The following is a 26,520-nucleotide window of genomic DNA, read 5'->3' as shown; positions in this document are numbered from 1 at the left end:
CCTCGTCGACGTCCGCCACCGAGTCAGCAGACTCCCGCTCCTCCAAGTCCACCAACGCATCAGGCCACTCCTCCTCCAAGTCTGGCACAGCTTCAGGCCATTCCTCCTCCTCCAAGTCCGGCAAAGCGTCAGGCCACTCCTCCTACAAGTCCGGCACAGCTTCAGGCCACTCCTCCTCCTCCAACTCAGCCACGTCAGCCATCTTCGATGCCTCAGCAATCACGGAAGAGAGCCGCCTCAGCTATGGTGCATAGCGGTACAAGTCGAGAAAGAGGCGAGCTCGAGCTCGAGCAAATCAGCTGGCAAAAGGAGCGGTAAAACCGTTCCCTAGCTGGGAGAACAGGCTGCGCAATCAATCCCCCCGCTTGTTGTGCCAACAACACATGAGAGTACGTGCGCCCAATATTATTGTGGGCAAACCGTTAACGTTCCCGGGCTGGGCGATGTGGTAATAACCGAGGAGCATATTGAACAGGCTGAAAGGCTCTGATACGTCTTCGTCGTATCTACTTTTCCAAACACTTTTGCCCTTGTTTTGGACTCTAACTTGTATGATTTGAATGGAACTAACCCGGACTGACGCTGTTTTCAGCAGAATTGCCATGGTGTTGTTTTATGTGCAGAAAACAAATATTCTCGGAATGACCTGAAACTCCACGGAACATCTTAGAAAAAACAATAAAAAATCCTCGCCAAAGATGAAGATCAGGGGGCACACCCTTCTCACGAGGGTGGGGGCGCCCCCCCTAGGGCGCGCCCCCCTACCTCGTGGGCCCCCTAGAAACCCTCCGACGCCAACTCCAACTCTATATATTTGCTTTCGGAGAGAAAGAATCAGAGAGAAGAAATCATCATGTTTTACGATACAGAGCCACCGCCAAGCCCTAAAACCTGTCGGGAGGGCTGATCTGGAGTCCGTTCGGGGCTCCGGAGAAGGGGATTCGTCGTCGTCATCATCATGAACCATCCTCCATCACCAATTTCATGATGCTCACCGCCGTGCGTGAGTAATTGCATCATAGGCTTCCTGGACGGTGATGGGTTGGATGAGATTTATCATGTAATCAAGTTAGTTTTGTTAGGGTTTGATCCCTAGTATCCATTATGTTCTGAGATTGATGTTGCTATGACTTTGCTATGCTTAATGCTTGTCACTAGGGCCCGAGTGCCATGATTTCAGATCTGAACCTATTATGTTTTCATGAATATATGTGAGTTCTTGATCCTATCTTGCAAGTCTATAGTCACCTACTATGTGTTATGATCCGGCAACCCCGAAGTGACAATAATCGGGACCACTCCCGGTGATGACCATAGTTTGAGGAGTTCATGTATTCACTATGTGGTAATGCTTTGGTCCGGTTCTTTATTAAAAGGAGGCCTTAATATCCATTAGTTTCCAATAGGACCCCGCTGCCACGGGAGGGTAGGACAATAGATGTCATGCAAGTTCTTTTCCATAAGCACGTATGACTATATACGGAATACATGCCTACATTACATTGATGAATTGGAGCTAGTTCTGTGTCACCTTATGTTATGACTGTTACATGATGAACCGCATCCGGCATAATTATCCATCACTGATCCGGTGCCTACGAGTTTTCCATATACTGGTTTACGCTTATTTACTTTCCCGCTGCTACTGTTACAATCACTACAAAATACCAAAAACATTACATTTGATGTCTTTACTTTTGTTGCTGCTACCACCGCTATCATATTACTTTGCTACTAAACACTTTGCTGCAGATACTAAGTTTCCAGGTGTGGTTGAATTGACAACTCAGCTGCTAATAGTTGAGAATATTCTTTGGCTCCCCTTGTGTCGAATCAATAAATTTGGGTTGAATACTCTACCCTCAAAAGCTGTTGCGATCCCCTATACTTGTGGGTTATCAAGACTAATTTCTGGCGCCGTTGCCGGGGAGCATAGCTCTATTCTTTGAGTCACATGGGATTTATATCTGCTGGACACTATGAAGAACTTGAGAGATCCAAAAACCAAGATCTATCCCTCAACTACGAGGGGAGGTAAGGAACTGCCATCTAGCTCTGCACTTGATTCACCTTCTGTTATGAGTAAGTTTGTGACACCTACACCTGCTTCTGCTATTCGTTCTGATATGTCGCATGTTATTGATGATGCCACTTCTGCTATGCATGATACTTATGTGCCCCTTGGTGAATTTCTTGATGAACAAATTGCTAGGGCTAGAGAAAAAGAAATTATTGAATCTGAATACGATGATGATAGTGATGATGAAAATATGCCTGTTATTCCTGAGGGTTATCTTTTTGATATGGAATCTTCTACCGCTATTTTAGCTTGCAGAGATAGATAAGAGCTTAAGAGGTTATTAATTAAATGTAACAAAGAATCACTTAGAGATAAAATGAAACCCGACCCTGCTTTTGCTACTTCACCCATTTGTGTTCCTGATAAGGATTATGAATTCTCTGTTGATCCTGATATAATTACTTTGGTTGAATCTGATCTGTTTCATGGCTATGAATCTGAAACTGTTGTGGCACATCTTACTAAGTTAAATGATATAGCTGCCCTGTTTACTAATGATGAGAGATCGCGTTACTTTTATATACTCAAAATATTTCTGTTCTCATTAAAGGGTGATGCTAAGATATGGTTTAATTCTCTTGATCCTAGTTGTGTGCGTAGTCCCAGGATATGATTTATTACTTCTCTGCTAAGTATTTCCCTTCTCATAAGAAACAAGCTGCTTTGAGGGAAATATACAACTTCGTGCAAATTAAATAAGAGAGTCTCCCACAAGCTTGGGGGAGGCTTCTCAAGTTACTTAATGCTTTGCCTGATCATCCTCTTAAGAAACCTGAAATACTTGATATCTTTTATAATGGACTAACCGATACATCCAGAGATTACCTGGATAGTTGTGCTGGTTCTCTTTTTAGGGAAAGAACACCGGATGAAGCTGAAATTCTATTGAATAATATGTTGACAAATGAAAATAATTGGGCACCTCCTGAGCCAGCTCCTGCTCCAATTACTGAGCCTATTCCTAAACCAACTCCGAAGAAGAGAGGTGTTCTATTTCTTAGTCCCGAAGATGTGCAAGAGGCAAAGAAATGTATGAAAGAAAAAGGTATTAAAGCTGAAGACGTTAAGAATTTACCTCCTATTGAAGAAATACATGGTCTTAATATACCGCCTATTGAAGAAACATATGATCTCAATTCTTTACTTACTGAAGAACCTCCTGATCCCGATATCCCGACACAGGTAGTAAAGGTAAATTCTCTGTATAGATATGATAAAGCTGAAGTTCCTCCTACTAAAATTGCTAGTCAGTGCTTGGATGAATTTGATAACTTTATGTTTAAGCAAGACAACTTCAATGCTTATTTTGGTAGACAACTAAAAGAAAATGCTTATATGATTAGACTCTTGGGTGATTATATGGCTAATATTAAAGGTGAACTTAAATATGTTAGCAAACATGCTTCTATGGTTACCACTCAAGTAGAACAAGTACTTAAGGCTCAAAAAGAAGTGCTTAATGAAATGAATAGTAAGAAAAATGATTATGTTGTTAGAGTGGCTACTAGAACTGGTAGAATGACTCAGGAACCTTTGTATCCTGAAGGCCACCCTAAGAGAATCGAGCAAGATTCTCAAAGAAATAATATTGATGTTCCTAGTTCTTCTAAAAAGAAGAATAAGAAAAATGATCGAACTGTGCAAACTTCTAGTGAACCTATTGCTGAACCACCTGATAATCCAAATGATATTTCTATGTCTGATGCTGAAACACAATATGGTAATGAACATGAACCTAGTAAAAATATTAATGATGATGTTCATGATGATGCTCAACCTAGTAATGATAAAGATGTAGAAATTGAACCTGCTGTTGATCTTGATAACCCACAATCAAAGAATCAACGTAATGATAAAAGAGACTTTGTTGCTAGGAAACATGGTAAAGAAAGGGAACCTTGGGTTCAGAAACCCATGCCCTTTCCTCCGAAACCATCCAAGAAAAAGGATGACGAGGATTAGGCCTATCTTTTTGTGTATGAGATTAACTGATGTGCTCAAAACAAATCCTTATGCTAAATATATGAAGGATATCATTACTAATAAAAGAAAGATACCGGAAGCTGAAATTTCCACCATGCTTGCTAATTATACTTTTAAGGGTGGAATACCAAAGAAACTTGGAGACCCCAGAGTACCTACTATACCTTGCTCCATTAAAATAAATTATATTAAAACTGCTTTATGTGATCTTGGAGCCGGTGTTAGTGTTATGCCTCTCTCTTTATATCATAGACTTGACTTGAATAAGTTGACACCTACTGAAATATCTTTGCAAATGGCTGATAAATCAACTGCTATACCTGTCGATATTTGTGAGGATGTGCCTGTTGTGGTTGCAAACATTACTATTTTAACGGACTTTGTTATACTTGATACTCCCGAGGATGATAGTATGTCTATTATTCCTGGAAGACCTTTTCTTAATACTGCAGGGGCTGTTATTGATTGCAACAAAGGCAATGTCCCTTTTCATGTTAATGGTAATGAGCATACGGTACACTTTTCGAGGAAACAACCTCAAGCTCATAGTATCAACTCTATTGGAAAAATCCCATCGATTATATTTGGAGGTTTTGAATTTCCTCTACCAACTGTCAAGAAGAAATATGATATACTTATTATAGGGCATGTGCATATCCCCGTTGAGGTAACTTAGTGTTATTCGAAATTTCTCTGGTTTCATGATTATCGGAATGAGTTTGTTAACAAGACTTGATCAACCTTGTTAGTGGATTCTTTTTGATGAGCATGAGATGGATGAAACTAGAAGCACAACCTTCTGTACCCCACTTTTACTTTCTGTTATTTATATTAAATAAAGTACAAATAGTATTTTTCTGTCTGTTTCCTGACTTATCCGTGCAATATAAAAGTATCCTGAAAATAAAAGTCCTCAGAATGCCATGCCAATTTAATATGATTTTTCGGAAATATTCGAGGATTTACTGTGCAAAAATTACCGCGGGAGGAGCTGCCACCTGGCCACGAGGGTGGTGGGCGCCCCTCCCTATAGGGCGCACCCCCTGCCTCATGGGCCCATGGTGGCCGTCCTCCACTTATCCCCGCACCCATCTTCTTCCTCTATCTCACACAAACCCGAAAAACCAACTCAAGCACGAGTTCCAGCCACTTTTGCTGTGATTTTCGATCTCCTTGCTCAAAGCACCTCTTGCAAAACTGCTTGGGAGATTGTTCCTTGGTATGTGACTCCTCCATTGGTCCAATTAGTTTTTGTTCTAGTGCTTTATTCTCTGCAAATTTGTGTTGCGTAGGTGACCATGTTCTTGAGCTTGCATGTCAAATTTATATTGTTCCTAGTAGTTCTAATGCTTGATTTAGGCTCTAGGCACTTGTAGGAGTAGTTGCTATCAATATTATTGAGTTTGGTTTACTTTTATTTTGAAGTTACTAAAAATTTCAGAATTTTTCAGAGAAAAACAATATCCTATGGGAGCCATTGTAGCTCGTAGGTTGCATCATAATAGACATAATGGAGATTTCTTTGGAGGAATTTATGCAACCCGCTTAGCTCATTTTCTTGAGATAGACATTCGTGAGGGTGATATGGAGTTGCCTCCTGCATATTTAGATTATGACTCTATGGCTTCGCACCAGTTTGTCGAGAGGCCTGAATCACCTCTCTTATATCGTTTAATTTTTGATGAACGACGTGTTTTCCGCATTACTCTCCCTGCTGCTCGACTCCACGCTGCAGCTCAGCAGGCGATAACCGTTGCACATCAGTATGATCCCAACTATTCCTCCTCATCACAGTACGATCCCAACAACTATTATTATGGATATCCTCCAGGCCAGCCATGGCCATAGACCAACTTAGGCCAAAAGCCTAAGCTTGGGGGAGTACGTATTTCTCACCGACATTACATTTATGCTCACACACACTCATTGCTAGATGTCGGTGCTCATACTTTTTCACTGTAATATCCATGATAGTTTATTTTCTTTTTCCTGCTTTCTTCTTGTGTGTTTGCTAAACCTTAAGAAAAACCAAAAAATTAGTAGTAGTTTATTTTTCTGCTGTAGTAGTAATTAAAAACAAAACCCAAAAATATTTCCCGTTCTTCTTTTGCTTGTTGGGAGTTTTCCCGTGTAAATAGTTTTATTTCTTTTCTTTTCTTTGGTGGTCGGTAGGAGAAGACCATAATTAAATTGTTGAAGTGGCTCATATATGCATTATTGATTGATTTAACTCAGAGCCTATATTGCATTGTCTTCTCCTGTTTATTGAATGCTCGTAGATTCCAGCTTAGTCCAATGCACGTGCACTCTTATTATTATTCACACCGTTCGGTCGTGCAAGTGAAAGGCAATTATGATGATATATGATGCACTGACTGAGATGAGAAAAGCTGGTATGAACTCGACCTCTTTTGGTTTTGTAAATATGATGAGTCCCTCGTTCTTGATTCAGCTTATTATGAATAAACATGTTTGCAATGACAATTAGAGATCATAGTTGCTTGTGCCATGCTTGATTAGCTATGAGTTATAATGGTTTACCTTGTATGCCAACATGCTACTGAGATGATTATGATGGGGTATGATGGGGCGGTATCCTCTTTTGAATGATTTAGTGACTTGACTTGGCACATGTTCACGCATGTAGTTGAAACAAATCAACATAGCCTTCACGATATTTATGTTAATGGTGGATTATATCCTACTCATGCTTGCATCCAATGTTTAATTAATTTTAATGCATGTACATGGCTATTGTCGCTCTCTAGTTGGTCGCTTCCCAGTCTTTTGCTAGCCTTCACTTGTACTAAGCGGGAATACTGCTTGTGCATCCAATCCCTTAAACCCCAAAGTTATTCCAGATGAGTCCACCATACCTTCCTATATGCGGTATCTACCTGCCGTTCCAAGTAAATTTGTATGTGCCAAACTCTAAACCTTCAAATAAACAATCTGTTTTGTATGCTCGAATAGCTCATGTATCAACAAAGGTTGTCCTTATCTTCCATGTTAGGCGGGTTATTCTCAAGAGGAGTGGACTCCGCTCCTCACTCACGAGAAAATGGCTGGTCACCGAGATGCCCAGTCCCATGCTTTATGCAAACTAAATCAAAATTAATTGCAAACAAAACTCCCCCTGGGACCTGATGTATGTTGGAGGCACTCGTTGTTTCGAGCAAGCCATGGATTGATGCTTGTTGGTGGAGGGGGAGTATAAACTTTACCATTCTGTTTGGGAACCGCCTATAATGTGTTTAGCATGGAAGATATCGCCATCTCTTAGTTGTTACGTTGACAATGAAAGTATACCGCTCAAAATACAATTTATCTCTATTGCAAAACCGAGCTCTGGCACCTCTACAAATCCCTGCTTCCCTCTGCGAAGGGCCTATCCATTTACTTTTATGTTGAGTCATCACCCTCTTATCAAAAAGCACTAGCTGGAGAGCAGCCGTCATTTGCATTCATCACTGTTAATTTATATTGGGTATGACTATGATTGGATCTCTTTTACCATGAATTACAATGTCTAGTCAGTCCATGATCTTTAAAGGTGCTCTGCATTTATGTTTTGCGGTCTCAGAAAGGGCTAGCGAGATACCATCTTGTTATATCATATTATGATTGTTTTGAGAAAGTATTGTCATCCGAGATTTATTATTATGACTTGCTAGTTGATTATGCTATTGATATGAGTAATTGTGAGACCTGCGAATTATTGCAAATGTGGTTAGTTATCATCTATGCTGAAAACTTGAATGCTGGCTTGACATAGTTACAACAACAAGAGAAAACAGAGTTTGTAAAAGTTTTTCTTTCTTTCAGGCTCATGATCACTGTTGGACAACTCCTCGACATCAAGTCCATGTCTCAACTTAGAGAGGAGGAAATAAAACGGAAATATGTCCGAGGCCAACCTTTGGTCGCGCCAGACAAGGCCAAGAAGCTCCCAGCGAGAATGTATGAATTGCATCAATGGTACATGGACATTACCAAGATTTCCAATCGAGAGTCCCTCATGGTGAATGTCAAGAAGGATCATTACTACCATGAGAAAGTTGTGTCCGTTGAGTATTCAGAACTATTTCAGTTATAGAATCAAGACGCGCTCGACAAATCTATCGTCAGTTCCTATTGTCTACAAGTGATTTCTTTCTGTAATTTAAGTCTCAAGCTAGCTGTAGTGATCATTTTGATCAATCATTACCTGTAATTATCCTCACTATATTCTTTTCTGTGGTATTATGCAGGATGAAGATTTATGAAATGAAAAAAGGTAGACGCTATGGCATTGGGTTCATTGACCCAAACACCATTAATGAATACACATGGAAATTAGATCCATATTATGAAAAAAGTGTAGAGGAAAGCATGCTAGAGTTCTTCAAGCGCCTCAATACCAATGAAGATATCATTGTTCGGGAACTCGGTAACTGGTAACTGCTCGGTCGACTACCGATTAGCGATTAATCGGTTAATCGGCCATTTACCGAAATTAGTCGGTCGATCATTAATCGGCTGCACATGAGAATATATTGGCAACATGTAACTATTTTTTCACGTATTGTACACCACATAATCCAATGTTCATAGCTACGTATTATACATTTATACTAAAATATAATGTCATAGCTCGTAGACCTATAAAAAGCATGGATAAGAGGTAGAATTGTTACCTGGATGGTTTGATCATGATGCATCCAAATCGGAAGGCAACAAATCTACAGAATTGATGATAGATATGCATTTATATATGCTCTAAACTTGTCATTGTCAAGATAAATGATTAAATGACAGCCATATATGTGACAACAAGAAGCCACACATGAGACATGACAAGATAAATTAATATGACAGCCACACAACTTGGCAATATGCAGCCACACATAACAAGATAAATAGCAGCCACACATGTGAACATGGAATAATTCACTAGAAGGTTCAACACAAATATCATAATAGGTAATAAGGTTCACTGACCACAAATACTCAAATAGTTCTCACAACTCATAATGGCCTGGATTGCCGCTTCGTTTACCCCCCCTTTTTTATGGCTGCCGCTTCAGTTACCTGACCCATCACTGATTAATCGGTTTAACAACCAGTTAATCATCTGACAACCGATTAAATGCCAGTTAATCGGCTTAACCATTTAATGAAACGAGTACGTGCTACTCGCCTCAGTTAGGCACTGAGTAGAGATTAAATGGGCATTTAAATGGTAATTCGGCCGAGTTCTTGAACAGTGGAAGATATACTACTTCCTTACAACTTCGAGTGAGTCTCACTGTCTTGTATTGCAAATTCTGTTTTTGCCTACTAGCTAGCTACATGTTTTTGCTTACATATGCCCGCATAATTAAGACATGAAAACGTGTATGCATGCAGATTTCACTAGATCTTGTTAATCATTAAAGTTGATGAAGGAACAGTTGAAATACTGGACTCACTACTTAAAAAAGCAAGTGACTACACCATCTTGTTTGGGATAGTCAACAGGTAATTTCAATCATTATTAACTATACCTCGGCCTATTTAGTTCGTCATTTCCTGATATGAACTATTTAATAACCCCTTTATTCATTTTCTTTGTCGGCGGGCAGGGCTTGGGCAAAGTTCATCAGCGTCACTCCAGGCCAATGGAAACGAAAGCTAAAATGGTATCGACCCAAGGTAAGTAATTAAGTAGTACTAGCTAGCTAGCTGCCATGTCTTTAATTATCATGCTTGATTAATTATTATCTAATCAAATTCCATTCTCGTAAAGGCCCTGAAGCAGGCGCCGGGGAATAATCTATGTGCATACTATGTTTGCGAGAACATTCGCATGATGGCGTCCGAAAGGAGCAGATCTCAAAGACAGGAGTGGGTACATTTGTCAGAACACTATTCACAATTTTTACACCATTATCGATATCTAGTCACACAACTAATACACATGCATATTTATCTCCTTATTAACAGTTCAAAGAGGTGCGGGAGCAGCTCCTAGCAGAGGACCGCATAGAAGCAATTCAAGAGGAAATAGCGGGATTTTTGCTCGACCAGGTCATAGATCCCAAAGGAGAATACTATTACCCGCTACCGCCCCCATGAACCACTTCCAATTGTCAGCGTGCTCCGAAGGCACCAATTAGGAGAAATTGTATATAGCTAGCTAATTGTATATATATACATGTGTGTATATATGTGTGAATTAATTAATGGTGGTTATGAGACATTCGATGATATATATATATATATGTATATGATCGGTTCTACTAGAAATTCTATTTATATATATGCATAACGTGTACAATATGTAGTATCGTAAAATACCAGCAAACGAAAAAGAATTAAATGGAAAACAAAAAATTAAATGAAAAAGAAATCATAAACCCCAAACCCCCAAACCTTTTAATACCGGTTTTGGTGTCACCAACCGGTAGTAAAGGACTCCCTGCCCCTGGAGCTGGCTCGTGCCACGTGGTTGCCCTTTAGCACCGGTTCGTGTTGAACCGGTACTAAAGGGGGGGGGCTTTAGTGCCCACACTTTAGTGCCGGTTACCGAACCGGCACTAAAGGGCCTTACGAACCGGTGCTATTGCCCGGTTCTGCACTAGTGCCTCGCGGTGTAAGACCCTACTCCTACTTTGTGGTTGGACTACCTCGCAAGGGACGGTGAGTATGCATGTACAAGGGGAAGGTGGATGACTCTCCCCCAAAGACCCACCTCTCTACGGTGGCGCCCTACTCCTACTTATACTATCCTTGGTCCTCTTCCCCCAAAAACACATGGCGGGAAGGGTTACCATAATGGCCAGTTTGAAGCGGGACAGGGGTGTAGTCTATCCTGAAAAAAGCTGGTCTTTGCCTGCAGAAGCCTCCTTCTGTGACGTGCTGGTGGGCTCAATGGTGATCTCCGTCCTAGGAAGCCCATCGTCCCGGCGTCCTTGCACCGAACGGGTAACCTTTGGGGGTTGCTTTAGGAATCGATGCACTGTCCTTGCCCCCTTAGCACAAAAGAGGAAAGCCTCCTCATCCGTGCCTGCTGGCACTCTTGGCTCATCGCCACGCGCATCACCCACGTGAAGACGCAGGGCCGCATGACACTGCTGAACAACTCTTGATTTAAACGCCTCTGCGAGGGGCCTCGGGAGGCAGCCTTAGGAAGCCGCCCGTGAGAAGGCCTCGCGAGGCTAACGGTGAGACTTGATGAGGTACCCCTCGCGAGGTAAGGCCCTCGCAAGGGTCTTGCTCGTGAAGCACTGGGAGTGGGCCAGTCTTGGGACCTCTAGTGACTATAAAAAAATATACTTCCGTGATGATACGTGTTTGTCACAGTAGGTCGCGTTTTTTGTCATGCATGTACATCCATGAAAAATTTATGACAGAATCAAGATAGTCATACCTGTGCTGTCGTAGCAGTGTTCCATGACATTACCAGAATTATCATCACGGAAGTGTCCACTTCCATGACGATAAATCACGCGTCACAGAAGTGCTTTCATCAAGGGTGACCGACACGTGGCATCCACCGTAACGAAACGCTGTTAAGCTATCGGGTCGGGTTTTGGATCCGATAACCCGTTAACAGCCCTGGCCAATGGGGATTTTCCACGTGTAAAATCATCATTGGCTAGAGGAAACACATGTCGGCTCATCGTTGGGACAGATGTCATCCACTCACTGGACAGAAGGCGCCTATGATATGTCGACACGTGGCACGGCCCAATAGTACCCATTCCTGTGAAAAGGCCGGCATGTTTGACTTGGTCAAAAGCTGGCGGGCTGGCCCATGGAAAGCCTGTTAACGGCCTGTTCGCATATAGCCCATTTACAACCCACTAACCCAAGGCCCATTACGCCCTATCCGAATTAGGCCCAGTAGCGTCATCTGGGCCATCCAATATGATTCCATCCCGTTTTCACTTTTGGCCCATGTATAACCATGATGTCTTTCGGCCCATATGAGGCCCTTTGTAACTCTTGGCCCATTAGCGGCTCGTGCTGAAACTGGCCCGTAATGAACAATGTATTACTTTACACCCAATAACGGCCCATGGTGAAACTGGCCTGTAATGAATAGTGTATCACTTTATACCCATTAATGGCCCGTTATTCCGTTGGGCTGTTTCCAGCCCAAGTTAACTTTCGGCCTTCTGAGGGCCCATTTATTCTTGGGCTCATTTGCAGCATTCAGTTACTTACGGCCCATTACTGTCATTTTCTGCTTGTGGGCCAAATTCAGCCTGTCATTACAGTCGGCCCGTTTGTGGACCGTTAGTCTGTTGGGCCATTTTCATAGCATCACCAAATACGGCCTATTAACGGCCCGTTATGGTCAGCCCATATAACATACGATTTCCATTAAAGGCCCGTCTATGGCCCATTAAAGGCCCATAGAAGACCCATAAATGAGTCGGCGGCCCATGGATCCTACGAGAGGTAGAAGGCCCATGGATCCTACGAAACGTAGAAGGCCCATGGATCCTACGAGACGTACAAGGCCCATGGATCCTACGAGACGTAAAATGCCCATGGATCCTACGAGACGTAGAAGGCCCATGGATCCTACAAGACATAGAAGGCCCATGGATCTGACGGCCCGTAAAGGGCCATGGTCGGGCAAGTTGGCCCTCGTTTGAACGATATAGCATATTCAAAGAATTATCCTACTCAATACTATCACCTCTAAAAAGCATACACTATAAAACAAAGAGATCAAGGCATAGAAAGGTCGAATAATCCTTCACTATATAATAAAGAAATTACAGCCGATTATACCCACTGGGCATTATGGTTCAGCACAGGTGATAATAAAGCACACACAAACAGCAAATTACATACACTGGGCAAATACAGCTCATACATCATGGACGCGCATCAACTTAACTCCATTTGAACTATAATCTCTTCAGAAAATAGGATTGGCCAGATTAAGATAGCACAAATTTCAGTCTGCAAAATCTCCGATTCCTTCATGGTTACCTCAGTGTCTTGTTTCATTTTTTTGACTCCTGCATCCAATACCTGCATGTCCAGTCTCAACTTGTTGATTATACGTTGACAATCATGTACACGTTGTCTTGCCACCTCTAGTTGATGCTCGAGAACATCAGCACATTCCAATTCCAATCCATAATCATTCGGTAATGGCCATGCTGCACTGCTAGCAGATCTTTGTGTTGATGTCACTTCATCCTGAAATGTTTCTGTAAGTACACATGACTAGGGCAAAAATATAGTTACAACAGTGAAGCGAACAAGACACTATTTTGTACTACATGGCAAAACATGACTCAATAATGTTACACGTCACTTTCAAAAAAAATGTTACACGTCATGAAGCATAAGCAGGTGATATTTTAGAATTATAAAAAAGATAGTCTGTGCAGCCTGCATACAGAAATCCCTCTTAGTTCACCAGAGGAGCATGATGTTGGGGCCCAATCGAAAACACATACAAGTTACAAATTTAGACAGCACGTTGCGTATAAGTAAGCAAGTAGTTGGCCATTCGGTGCCTCAATTAAAGTCTTAGGGAGCATAATGAACAGCAGAGGGTTTCATACAAACATACTACAGCAGGCAAAACTATGCAATCATTAGCGTAGTATAAACTAGATTGTGAGCCTCATGCAATAATAGTTGGTTAATAGACTTCAAAGCTTCAGGCACACTTCGGCAGAGTAATTAAATGGTAAGGCCTTTAATTATGTCAACTAATAGTGATAAAAGTACCGAACATCAGGCATGATTATTTGGGCATCTCATTAACTAAGGACAAATAAAGCAATTGAAAAGAGAAAATTAACTATGCCTGAAACAAACAAGGAATTGAACTGTTGAGTTGCATACAATGACTTACCTTAGCAGGTTGAAGAGGCTCAGCGTAGCTCCTACTTCTCTTGCAAGGCACCTTCCTAACATCTTGTACTTGGAAATCCTCAATCTTATCTTCATTGCACCCCCTCTGCAAGGTGAGACAAACTAGTTACTCGTCTCCTTGGAAGATAAATATGCATACTTTCCAGTTTGTGAACACAAAAGGATGAGATTATAACAAAACAACACCACATAATGAAACATGCCGCATCTCTTGCACTTGCACACAATGAAATGAGCATTTACTATGTCTGCACTATGTAAAAACTAGGCATACCTTTGAACTGGATCTCCAGGTACTCTTGGAGAGCCTACTGTAGTGTACAGCCAAACCTTTATGTCACCTATGAGTTAGAGAAGGCCCCACTACAGCAGCCCTTAGTGTTTAAATCGTTGACAAGCTCTATTAGAGTGTTAGGTCAAGAACAACAAGTAATCAAAGAAAACAGTCCTAGTATGGCTGGCTGATGCAAACAAGCAATTGAACAGACGTGTGAGCAAATCTTACATATCAAGAAAAGAAGCAAAGAAGGAGGCTTAAATACCATCACTTGACTGACCAGATTTAAGGGGCATTTAAACATCATGTGCAACATATGAACTAACATAAACATTGCATATTCCAGATTCTACAATGGAATGCACATGTATTAGGTTATTCTATGTATGATGATGCCTAAATGTACAGATAGCAGGCAGGAGTGATTCATCATTGCACGCACAATTGAATTGCAGGTTAAGGGCTAGTTCGATTCCTCCTTTTCAGGGCATATTGTCAAAATAAGCCATAAAAGATGTAAAGAAGTCATTTTTGAGTTATGGGCTTGGGCTTAACTAATTTCACTTTGGAGGGGGGGTGTTTCGGGTAGAACCTCACTAAAAATTGAAGGGAATGGGAATAGTGAAATGACTCTGTTGTCTGCCTATATTACACTCAAAATGCAACTGCTAACGCCCGTGTCACACCTGACCCTCAAGTAAAAACAAACACGCAAGCATTCATTGCCCTGCCTGCTTGCATCTCCTCTCCCCTTTCCCTCTACCTCGATCCCCTGCCTGCAGCACTAGGGTTCCTCCAGCGAGCTGTCGCCACTGGTCCCATCTAGCCTGGTCCTCGACGATGCTATGTCCAGCTAGGCTACATGGCCAGTGGGTAGGGGAAAATCTCCCCGGTTGCTCCTCCCTCTGGCGTCGCCCCTCATTCTCATGGTCTCCAGCAGCTGCTCCACTGTGGTTCGTCCAACGCACTACTCCGGCGGGCGCTGCACAACTACGGCTGATGCCACACTGCGGCAGAAGGCACCTTATTCCCCCTCCCCTCCTCCCAGGCCATGGCCTTGAGGTGCTGTTGAAGGATGAGCTCATCCATCAAGGTGAGGATCTCCTCTGATTTTTTGCCAAATTTTCATTCTGATCCACTATACAATGAATTGCTATGAGCTGCTTCTGCTGCTGCTCTATGATGCATTGCTATGAGCTGCTCCTGCTGCTATATGATGAATTGCTATGAGCTACTGCTTTTGTATGATGAGTTGCTACGAGCTACTGCTGCTATATGATGAATTGCTATGAGCTGCTGCTGCTATATGATGAGTTGCTACAAGCTGCTCCTGCTGCTGCTATATGATGAATTGCTATGAGCTGCTCCTACTGCTGCTATATGATGAATTGCTATGAGCTGCTGCTGCTATATGATGAGTTGCTACAAGCTGCTCCTGCTGCTGCTATATGATGAATTGCTATGAGCTGCTCCTACTGCTGCTATATGATGAATTGCTATGAGCTACTCCTGCTGCTGCTATATGATGAATTGCTATGAGCTGCTGCTGGTATATGATGAATTGCAGACTGCTGCTGCTGTATGATGAGTTGCTATGAGCTGCTGCTGCTATATGATGCTTTCAGGTGGTGCTGCTATACGATAATAACCAGCCACTTGGACCATCAAATTTCAATAAATAATTGTTCTTCATTTAAATGTGGATCATGCGTTCTTCGTTTAAATTAGGCAATGGGATCTCTATGGAAAATATTGACCAAAGTAGATTGTGCCAAGTAGATGGTATCTTTGTATTTGCATTTTGAGCAAATAGTGATGGTCTGTTTTCCTGTCATATTAATTACTACACTGGGTTCAGTTTGTGATGTTTGCAAGTCAAATTAATTTCCATATGGGCAGCAAAATGAAAAAAAATGCAATCTAGACTTTCCACTGATCATACCAAAGATAAGCTGAAAACGCAATGAAAAGAACTGGTTGGCTTATTACATGGAGCTTATATTCATAGGTGCTTATTTTCTTAGGATAACTCATAATAACTGTCCCTAAGAAACTTGGCTAATACAACTGGCATACAAATAACATGTCACGATGATTGCAATGGAGGAGTGACGTAGCATAGCACACTGTATAGGCTCACCGCCGCCTCTCCTTTTTTTGGGATGTTCCATGAAATTGCCACATACATCTTGTACTTTTTCATTGTGTAACCCTGTCTGCAAGTTGACACGGCTAATTTTAGACATCTCTACATGATACTACATTGCATATCCCTTGCGCATATTTAAACTACCTATTAACGATTGTGTGTGTACCATAAACTAGCCATGACTCTGTATGATGGACTAGCAGGCACTCTAAGGGAGCCTAATGTAGTGCACTGGAATTCCTACATGCCACCTATGATTTTGTGTAATGTACTGCCCCTGTTCCTAAATATATGTCTTTGTAGAGATTCCAGTATGGACCACATACAGATGTATATAGATGCATTTTCGAGTGTAGATTCACACATTTTGCTCCGTATGTAGCCTATAGTGGAATCTCTAGAAAGACTTATATTTAGGAATGGAGGTACGAGGTAGTATCATGTATGACATCTACATATCTAATTTAGCAGCCAGTAGTAGAAATCATTGTCTGCACAAAGGGATTACTGGTCGAAAATCCTAGCAAAGCACGCTGGCAGGCACAGAACATTGCAAGAGAGAGAGACGCGCTTACAAGATCATAGCAATGCCTCAGTCCAGGATCTTGGTTGGCCAAGCTGTTAGATCCAGAAGAAACATCGTCCTTGTAGTTTTTGCCAGCTGCATAACAGGTAACAGCGACCGATTAGTATATTTGAAGTACATCGAGCAGGTGAAGCTGGGCGGGTTTAAAGGTGACAAGTACCTAGGCCGTGGCTGGTGCTTGGCATATCTCCAGACGGTGAGTCAGGTTAGGAATGTCGAGGGTGATGACGCTGCGCTGGCTCTCGGGGTCCAGTAAGGAGATCTAGAACCATCGAGTAGGGTGTTTGTGGAGCGGGTCCGGTAGGGTGGACTACGGTGTGGGCGAAGCGGATCTGTGGCCGTGGATGAGGGTGTAGGTGAAGTTGCTCCGGTGGTTGGGTTAAGGATGGTGTCGACGACACGGATCTGCGGCCGTGGACGAGGCGTCAGAAGCTGCTCCGGTGGTTGGGTTAAGGATGGTGTCGACAATGCAGATCTGCGGCCGTGGACGGGGCGTCAGAAGCTGCTCCGGTGGTTGGGTTAAGGGTGGTGTCGACGATGCAGAACTGTGGCCGTGGACGGGGCGCCAGAAGCTGCTCCGGTAGGTTGGATGAGGGTGCGAGGAAGCGGATCTGAGGCCGTGGACTTGTGAGTTGGCAAAGCGGCCCCGGTAGGGTTGAGAATGGTATAGGCGAAGCTACTCCGGTAGGGTTGAGGAAGGTGTCGGCGAAGAGGATCAGAGGCCATCGACGGGGGCGTCGGTGGGGCGGCTCCAGGGGGTGTGGACGAAGCGTCTCCGGTGGGGAGTACGAATGAGCCGCTGCAGATGCGCGGTGGTTGACGAGAGTACCGGCGAAGCAGATCCGGCGTCGTGGACAAGGCCGGCACTGAATGGGCTGTGGTACGGTGGTGGATGAGAAGTCTACTTGTTTCTAGGGGAGGTGGGAGGGGTAGATGCGGTCGCAGAAGCAAATCCGGCAAGGTGGATGCCGCTGGTAGTGAATGGGCTATGGTACGCCGGTGGATGAGCAGTCTAGGGTTTCGAGAGGGGAGGGGAGAAAGGGCGATGAAGTACGGACGGCGTGATGTAAGATGCTCTGGTGCTGTGGAGTTAGTCGTTTTTGCGGGAGGGGGAGAGGAAATGGGGGTGCCGTGTAGTGGGGGAACCGGAGTTAGCAAAGCAGCCCCGACCTATCATGTAGATGAGGGTGGTATTGTAACTGTTGGTCTCCGTGCACCAAGGACAAAAGGGGGATTTCGCATGCTAAAGACTAAGGTGGCGGAAAGTTTAGAAGGAGGCAGGAGATTTTGCCGCCCGCGGAATCGTTCGTATCCTGTTTCAACTAATTTTGGACAGTGCTAGCGGGAAGGTCATGCTAGACTGTGTACACGGGGCACACGTCAGCAGTTAATAACTGGTGTGAAGTCCACCCCAGAAAAAAGACAATAACTCGGGATGATGCGCCGATAACTTGGACGTTCACACGGGCGCGGCCTATCGTACGGGTGTAGTGGCGCGTTCACAAAAAAGGGATCAAACGCTCAGCCTATGTATTTCTCGTGTAAATAGATAATTTAGTGCCATTGGTTATTTAGTTTAAACATAATGCATTGACGTGTTAGTGTAGAGGCGCACAAAAAGAGATGGATATTGTAGTCAGCTACTTAAAAGTGTTACCTCATATGATTACATAGCCTCCATTTCATAAATTGCGTACCCATTGAATTCATATATGAATATTACATATATTACTTCAAAATAGAAACTTAAATCATCCAAGACTAATGAATTTGAATTCAAGAGTAACAATGGTGCATGTACATGATAGCTACATTGGTTGTTTGAAGAAACATCACTGTAACTTTGGCATGCACAACTGAAAAGGTTTATTTAAATAGAAAAAAAATGTGATATGTGAGTGTCCAATCTTTATAGCGTTGAATCGATATTGTACCTTTGGCCACGATACGAAGTAGATATTGACTTATGTTCAAGTGATGCACGTCCACGATCGCTAGATAGTGATACATGAATGAATTGTGCAATCTCTCTCACACGCATACATATCTCATTTCCCTGTGGACATCTGAATCACACACGCACACTTCGTGCATTTCCCTCCCTCCGCCAGGGTTAAATTCGTCTTTCTACCCCGTCCTACAAGTCTCTCACACAGAAACACACACGCTCTCTATGTCTAACACGCCCACCACTTTAATTCCACCCACCCACAACCACTAATGTCTCAAAGTATAATAATGTCTCTCACACATATGCTATCTACCTATCGCTTAATATAGCTAGATATGTGTCACACAAACTCCTTCTACCTACTAGCAAGATGCCCATGCGTTGCACAGAACATCAAGATGCATTTGTATGAGAAGTTTATCTTGTGGGAGAAAAGGATGAATGAGGGAATGCCTTATTTGCAAATGCGGAGAGGGGTGTGGGTATATTTTTGCAAAATTGCCATAGTTTCCTTCCTGTCCGTCGGATATAAATCGGATGGCCTATATTGCAGGATGGGAGGAACACCATCATCACCAACTCTGTTTTTTATAAGAGTAGAGATATGTGACTGTCACTGCCCCCCCCCACACTTCCCAACACCGAAGGAGTAGGGTGACACCTCGATCTTGATAATAATATATCGTCTGGCTTCACTCTCAAACATACACACACACACTACCCGGCACCAAAGGGGTAGGGTGGCACATCGATCTTGATAATAATCTATCTACTCCTCTTTCAAACACAACACACACACACACACTCACTAGTTGTGCCTCTGTGCCTACCACGCACACTCTCGATACGTCTTTCTCTCCCTCCCCCCAACAATGACATAAGAAGGCTGACAACTCGATCTGATCATAATCTGTCAATTGGTTTCTCTCTCAAACATTGTGTCTCGGTGCCTCGCTCGGTAGCCCCCTCAATATGTAGACTTCTCGCGCGCACAGCTGTAGTCACAATGACACTGAACCCAGTGTGCCTTGTTTTTACCGGCCTCATGTGATAGTTTTCACCCTGTTTTATGTTAATTAACAAGGCAACCTTTTCTTTGTTACTACTAGTGAATCTGAAATCATTCGGGGAAGACATAAAATATATCACTTCAACCCAATTATCGCAACAACTATTTTAAAAGAAATTAGCTAGCTGCCCGTGCGTTGCATGGAACATCGACTTCCTTCTGATGCAGCCTTCCTGGATCCATAATTTGGCTTCCTCGTTTATTGATTGCTTGCAATCACCACAACACCATTGAGTGAGCGTCATAGAATCCTCAAGGCGTGAAGTAGTAGTCCCACTCTTCTCCAACAGAGCTCCCTCACTAAGCGAGCATCCGGCATTCCTAGTATGCTCCACTCATTCTACGCCAAGCACCCAATCACGGGATCAGAATCACACTCTAGATCATACCTTTCACGAAAGAAAAGGACAGGCAGCCGCTGCTAAACCGAGTGGGGATTTCTAGGGAGATTCAAGCTGTGGCTCCGCTAGCTTTAGTCGGCATAAGAACAAAGAACTAAATGGGTCTCCTTAGCCTTTTGTTAGCTTCGGTGGCCTGGAGTCTTCTACGGGGCATCTTTGTATGAGTAGTTTATCTTGTGAGAGAAAAGGTTGAATGAGGGAAGGCCTTATTTGCGAACGTGGAGAGACGTGTGGGTATATTTTTGCAAAATTGCCATAGTTTCTTTCCTATCCGTTAGATATAAATCCGACGGCCTATATTGCAGGATGGCACGCACACCATCATCACCAACTCTGTTTTCTACTCCCTCCATCCGAAAATACTTTTCATCAAAATGGATAAAAAGAGATGTATCTAAAACTAAAATACGTCTAGATACATTTCCTTTTATCCATTTTGATGACAAGTATTTTCGGACGAAGGGAGTATTTGTCTTTTTAGAGATTTCAACAAGTGACTATGACCGGACCTTACCAACATACTCAAAAATGTAGTCCATAATTTTGATGTTACCCTCTTTTCTTGGCGGTGCAGTGCCATCTGGATACCTCATAAATAAATCAAGGACAAATCTGGCACCTTCCTGAAAAGACATACGGAGCAAAATGAGTGAATCTACACTCTAAAATATGTCTACATACACATCCGTATGTGGTAGTCCATTCGAAATCTGAAAAAGACAAATATTTAGGAACGAATGGAGTATATATAAGAGTAGACATGGAGATATATCTCCAGCATGGTCTACAACAAAAATGTGCTGGGATGGTTAGTGCCGGATGCTCGCAACGCGATGACATGAGTTCGCATTCTGTCTTTTAACTTTATATTTTTATATTATATATTACTCTACTTATTCAATATATACTTCTTTCGCTACTTTACTGATAGTGGAACCCACAGAGTACTTAGAATACAAGATTAAGGATGGACTTGTTTCTTTTTAACTTTCTGTACGAAGCTGTAGCCACCCTGCAAGTCACGTGTACACTGTACATGCAATTAACTTTTTATAGAGGGACAATCATATAGACAACTAACTCAAATGGATTGGATGTCACTCTATTATTTCCAGCATAAAGAGCATCTCCAACGGCAGCCGGCAAATTTCCTCCCGCTTCCTTAAGCGGAGGACGACATCAAACGCCAGCGTCATACATTTTTACAACTCTAACCAACCAGATGAAATTCGTGCAAACACGGACTGATTCCATATAAGCATGAAGGATTTCGTATAAAAAACCGGATCTTCATATAAACATGATGGATTTCATTACATTTACATGAACTAAGAGGTGCCAATTCGGCTCTCTTGTATAATTAATACTCCCTCTGTCCAGAAATACTTGTCCTAGAAATGGATGTATCTAGACTTATTTTAGTTCTAAATAGCCGCCCGCGGATCCCTTTGTCTTCCTCATGTCCGTCAGACGCTTGCGGGGTTGACGAAGGTCCTCGGAAGAGACGAAGCAGCAAAGAAACCACCTGAATCCGCGGTCGTCGCCTCGGCGGTGGCCTTCGTGGGTCCCAAGTGGCGGTGGCCTCCCATGTTCTACTTCTCCTCGATGATGGCGGCGGACACAGAGAGGCTGGCCACCGACTCGTCGCTCTCCACGCACCCGGCTTCTGTCTCTGCCTGCATGGCGCTGCTGCAAACACGGGAGGCACGCCCACAGACATGGGAGGCGCGGCCACCGCAGACACTGGTGGTGCGGTATGACGCGGCAGCGATGGTGCCCGTACCGGCGTGCTCGCCGCCGTGCCGGCATGGAGCAACTCGCCACTCCTTATTGAGCTGAACTGGAGTGGCGAGTTGCTGAACCACGCGCCTGCTTGGGGCGGCAACTGGCTCCGTCGGGCCAAGCGAGGTTGGTGAAGCACCGAGCAGCCTCGTCCGTATCTGGAGGGCTCGGCGGGCCACCCAGCCGGGTAATATGCCGGAGAACGGCTGATCGGAAGCCATCGGAAGAGTGGAGAAAATGGTGAAGGAGGAGATGGGGGAGCGGCGGAGGGGTGCGATTCTTGCCCGATGTCTGTCTGGCCTCGTGTAAATAGAGGGCGGATGGTGGGAGTTTGGCCGGCGTCTGGCCTCGTTTAAACTGAGGGCGGACGGGAGGAGCTCGGCCGGTGTTGCGTTTAATTCAGGCCCGCTCATGAACGGACGCGTGGCCTGAGTAGGATTCTCGGTTTGCATGCAGGTTTAATGGAGGAGTTTAATGGAGGCACCGGGCGTGCAGTGGGCGGCGCAGTACTATTCGATTTGACAGCAGTAATGAGCCGTCAAATCACAAAGGCCCTCGCCTCTAGTGAAACCGACCGAGCTAGACTGCCTCGCCCTCTAGCCTTTTAAAAAATGTATATACTCCACTTTTTTACAGTAGTAGTATCGATGGATTGCGCCGTGGAGAAAAACTTGAAATTAAAAAAAAGGTGGTACATGTAGAGAGGGAGTATTCAATTTGACAGCGGGTGGCACAGTTCCTGATACGGCTTTAATGCAGACGAGGGAGGGAGTAGCGGTTCCCGATATGTTGAATGGCCAATGCATCCTCCTTCAATTAATGCATGATGGAAGTAATGGGAGGAGGTACGGGAAAAGAGGCTGCACGATGTGAATGCAACACAGTTTGCCCTCATTGCCCTCATATAAAGGCGCCCCTCCATTCCAATGCATCTACCACATCGTACGCACCTAAGCATTTTCCTAAGCACCTAAACTAAGCGGAAAAGAGCTCACTCCAGACACATGGCGGTGATGTGCGTGAGCGGCCAGCAGCTGCGCCAGATGGTCCATGACGCCAGCCTGCGGCATGGCGCCGAGGATCGTCTCCAGACGGTGTTGGAGACCGGTTGGTGGATGGCCGCCGTCGACACCAACTACGACTCTCAGTTGGACCAGATGATCGTTGCCACCAGCAACAAGTTCACCGTCCTCAAGAAGCTCGCGGACAACATTGCCGTACTCCTCCAGCCCGCGCGGCCAGGCTCCTCATTGCCTGCCACCCTAATCGGCCTCCATGGCCGGAACCTCTTTCAAGCACTGGTGGCCCTGCGACTGCCCGCCGATGCCATGAAGAATGTCCACCTGGAGGTCGTGCTCGCCGCGAGGTGCCTCGCCCTGTACGAGCAAATCGTGTACATAGGTATCTACAAGGCCAGTGAGGACGCTATGACGTTGGCCTTCCTCAACCGGCTAGAAGCCTTGGATGCCTTTGCTGAGAAGCACCTCAACCTCGCCACAAAAGCCGCCGCTCCTTAGCCGCCGGTCGGTGGCCCGGCGCACTAAGTTGAGGAGGAGGAGGTCGTACGTTCGTGGATCCATCTTTCTTCTTGCCTTCTGTAACCACCACTGCGATTGCATCATCGTGACCTTAATTCTTATTGTGTTGTTGCATTCTCATTCCAGTCAATACCGACATGTGCGATCCCTTTGCTTAATTATATGCATCACTGTAACTAGTACTCCATCCGTCAATTTATAAGTTGTTCTTACCTTTTCCATCAACTTCGTGCAACGCGCAGGCATCTTGCTAGAAACACTAGAATATGTCTATATAATCCGTATGTGATAGTCCATTTGAAATCTCAAAAAAGACAAATATTTAGGTACGGAGGGAGTAATATATTAGGAGTATATCAAAACAATAGTAGTTTCTTTCAAGTGTGTGAACAAATAATACTATTCTACTACTTTGGATCCGTCGCAACGCACGGGCACATTGCTGGTAAAAGGAAAAGGCCTGCTGCGTTTGCGTCGCACCCCCACACGCCCAGGAATCGGGAGTACAACACAGCCCGTCCAGCACGACACATAGCTTAGGGAAGGCGTGTTTCCTAGCATTTTCACTTTCATGTGGGACCGCTGTTGAGCAAACCGACACCCCGCCCACCGCTGGGTTGGAAAACAGAAACGAGGGGAAGATCTAGCTGTAGCACGGAAGCCAAGAAATTTGGTGTCAGACGGGGCTCGTTGATAGAGTAGGAGCATTCTGTACTAGTACTAATCCTACTAGTACCAAGTTTGTACTTCTAATACTATATTACTAGTACTACCACTATACAACTAGTAGGTACGTGCACGGCACAACATCGTAGGAACAAAAAATGGGAAGATCTTGTTTTGGGTGATTTATCTTTTTTTCAATCAACGTGGTATGAATAATATGATGTGGGGGGCACCCATGAAGCTTATGTGGCTTGGTTGTATGGCTACGGAAGGTTAGAGAAAAATAAATAGATAATGTGTTTAGAGTGCACTCCACTAAATAGATATACTTTGGATCCATTGAAACGGACTGGAACATCTATATCTATACCCCCTATATAGTGTGTGAAAAACTTAGAAAGTTGGTCATTGGATGAAGCCAATCCGACGGTACAAAGATGGCAAATCTGAGCACTACTGGCCGTTGGATATCATCCACCAGATTCTGCCACATGTATAATATAGAAGACTCCATGGTTGAACTTAATTCATGACTAACTTTGCCACAACTAAGCTTAGGTAAAGTTATTAGTTCTTCAAAATGAGAGCCACAAGTTGGCAAGCCTAATGGAATCTTGCCACATTTTTTGTGTGTATGTCATGTGGGGCCTTAGTGTGGCTTGCCTAAGGTGTGGCTTGAACCAAACACTCACCTAAGTTAATCAAACTTGCCTAACCTTACATTCCACCAGATTTTGCCACATGTTAGAATCCAGAAAGCTCCACATGTAGAAGCATAATGCACAAACCACCAGAATCTCATGCGTGCAATGCACGTGTACCTTACTAGTACTAGTTGGTAGTAGTAAGAAACAAATTCCAGTTTTGGCAGGAGCTCGTACTGTGGGAGCACCACAAGGCCTGCCGCAGGAATTACATTTCCCTCTAGGGGCCCACGGGACTGAACTTTAGTGGCTTAGTGCTCGGCCTATGAGGCAATGACATGCGGACCTTAAATGCGGCTGGCCCACATGTCATTCTCATGGTGGTGGCGTGGTTCGCGACTCACTCGTTCGAGATGAACCGGTCGATGGTGGCATGGCCGTGGCAAGGGTGCCACAGCTGGGCGTCGGGGTGTTACGAGGCGTAGATGGCCACACTGGCGGGTACTACCTGTAGTACATAAGTACTCTAGCTAAGGATTGATGCCCGGGACGAAATGTGTCCCAGCCGCTGGATGAAAATTCGATGGTGCGGGAGTACGGATCGGAGCACAGCAGCGGAGCAGGCAAACCGCGTCCAATCGGGTGTGTCTGTGGTAGAAAGTTGATGGTCGCCGCAGTTCAGCTGGCCCGCATGTCATGCACACAAAGGAAGAGGAGCGGTAGGGCCGAAAGGGATGAGGGGCACGTCGGGGGGATGAGGATCCCCTGACGCGAACAATCCTACCATTCTGTCACTAACATGTGGGACCCATAAGCGTGGGTCCCACCCGTCAGCGAAGAAAAGGCAGGGCAAGGCAGTGATAGCCACGTCAGAGGATCCATGTCCACGTCGGGGGACGTCATGCCGTGGGTTGGAGTGGCATCATGGGAATCGCATGTGGGTATGGCAGTGGTAGAAACAAGAAACATGATGGTCGTCGTGGTTCAACTTCCATGGACAAGCTATCATGTCTGCTGACACATGTATATCAAAACTAGAGTGTTTATATTTCAAGCACGTGAACAAGTATTATTCTACTACTTTGGATCCATTGCAACGCACGGGCCAGCACATTGGTAGTAGTAGTGTCCATCTCTATCTCCAGAGGCCTTCCCTCATTCATCCTTTTCTCTCACAAGATAAACTACTCATACAAATGCATCTTGATGTTCCGTGGAACGCACGAGGATGTTTCCTTGAGGGTCTCTCCAGCGCGGCGTGGCCGTAGTTGCAAGTTGACGCCCCTTGAGATGCCGACGTTGAGGGTCACTCGGATTTCCTAAGATGAGCAGGTAAGATGAGTTTGATCATGTAGTAAATGCATTCTAAAGACTACTTCCGTGTCCATTTCCTAATTCTCCCCCTGCCCACTGTTTCACAGGTTACGCTCGGTGCGAGTGGAGATTGGCTTGCATATGTACGGGAGGGTACCAATATCAATTTGCACAACATTTACAACGGTGACACCGTTCCCGTAGAACCTT

The sequence above is a fragment of the Triticum urartu genome, chromosome 1A (assembly GCF_056163025.1).
Source record: "Triticum urartu cultivar PI428250 chromosome 1A, HENAU_Tu73, whole genome shotgun sequence".
NCBI classification, from domain to species: domain Eukaryota; kingdom Viridiplantae; phylum Streptophyta; class Magnoliopsida; order Poales; family Poaceae; genus Triticum; species Triticum urartu.
Note: the sequence above shows the minus strand (reverse complement) of the source record.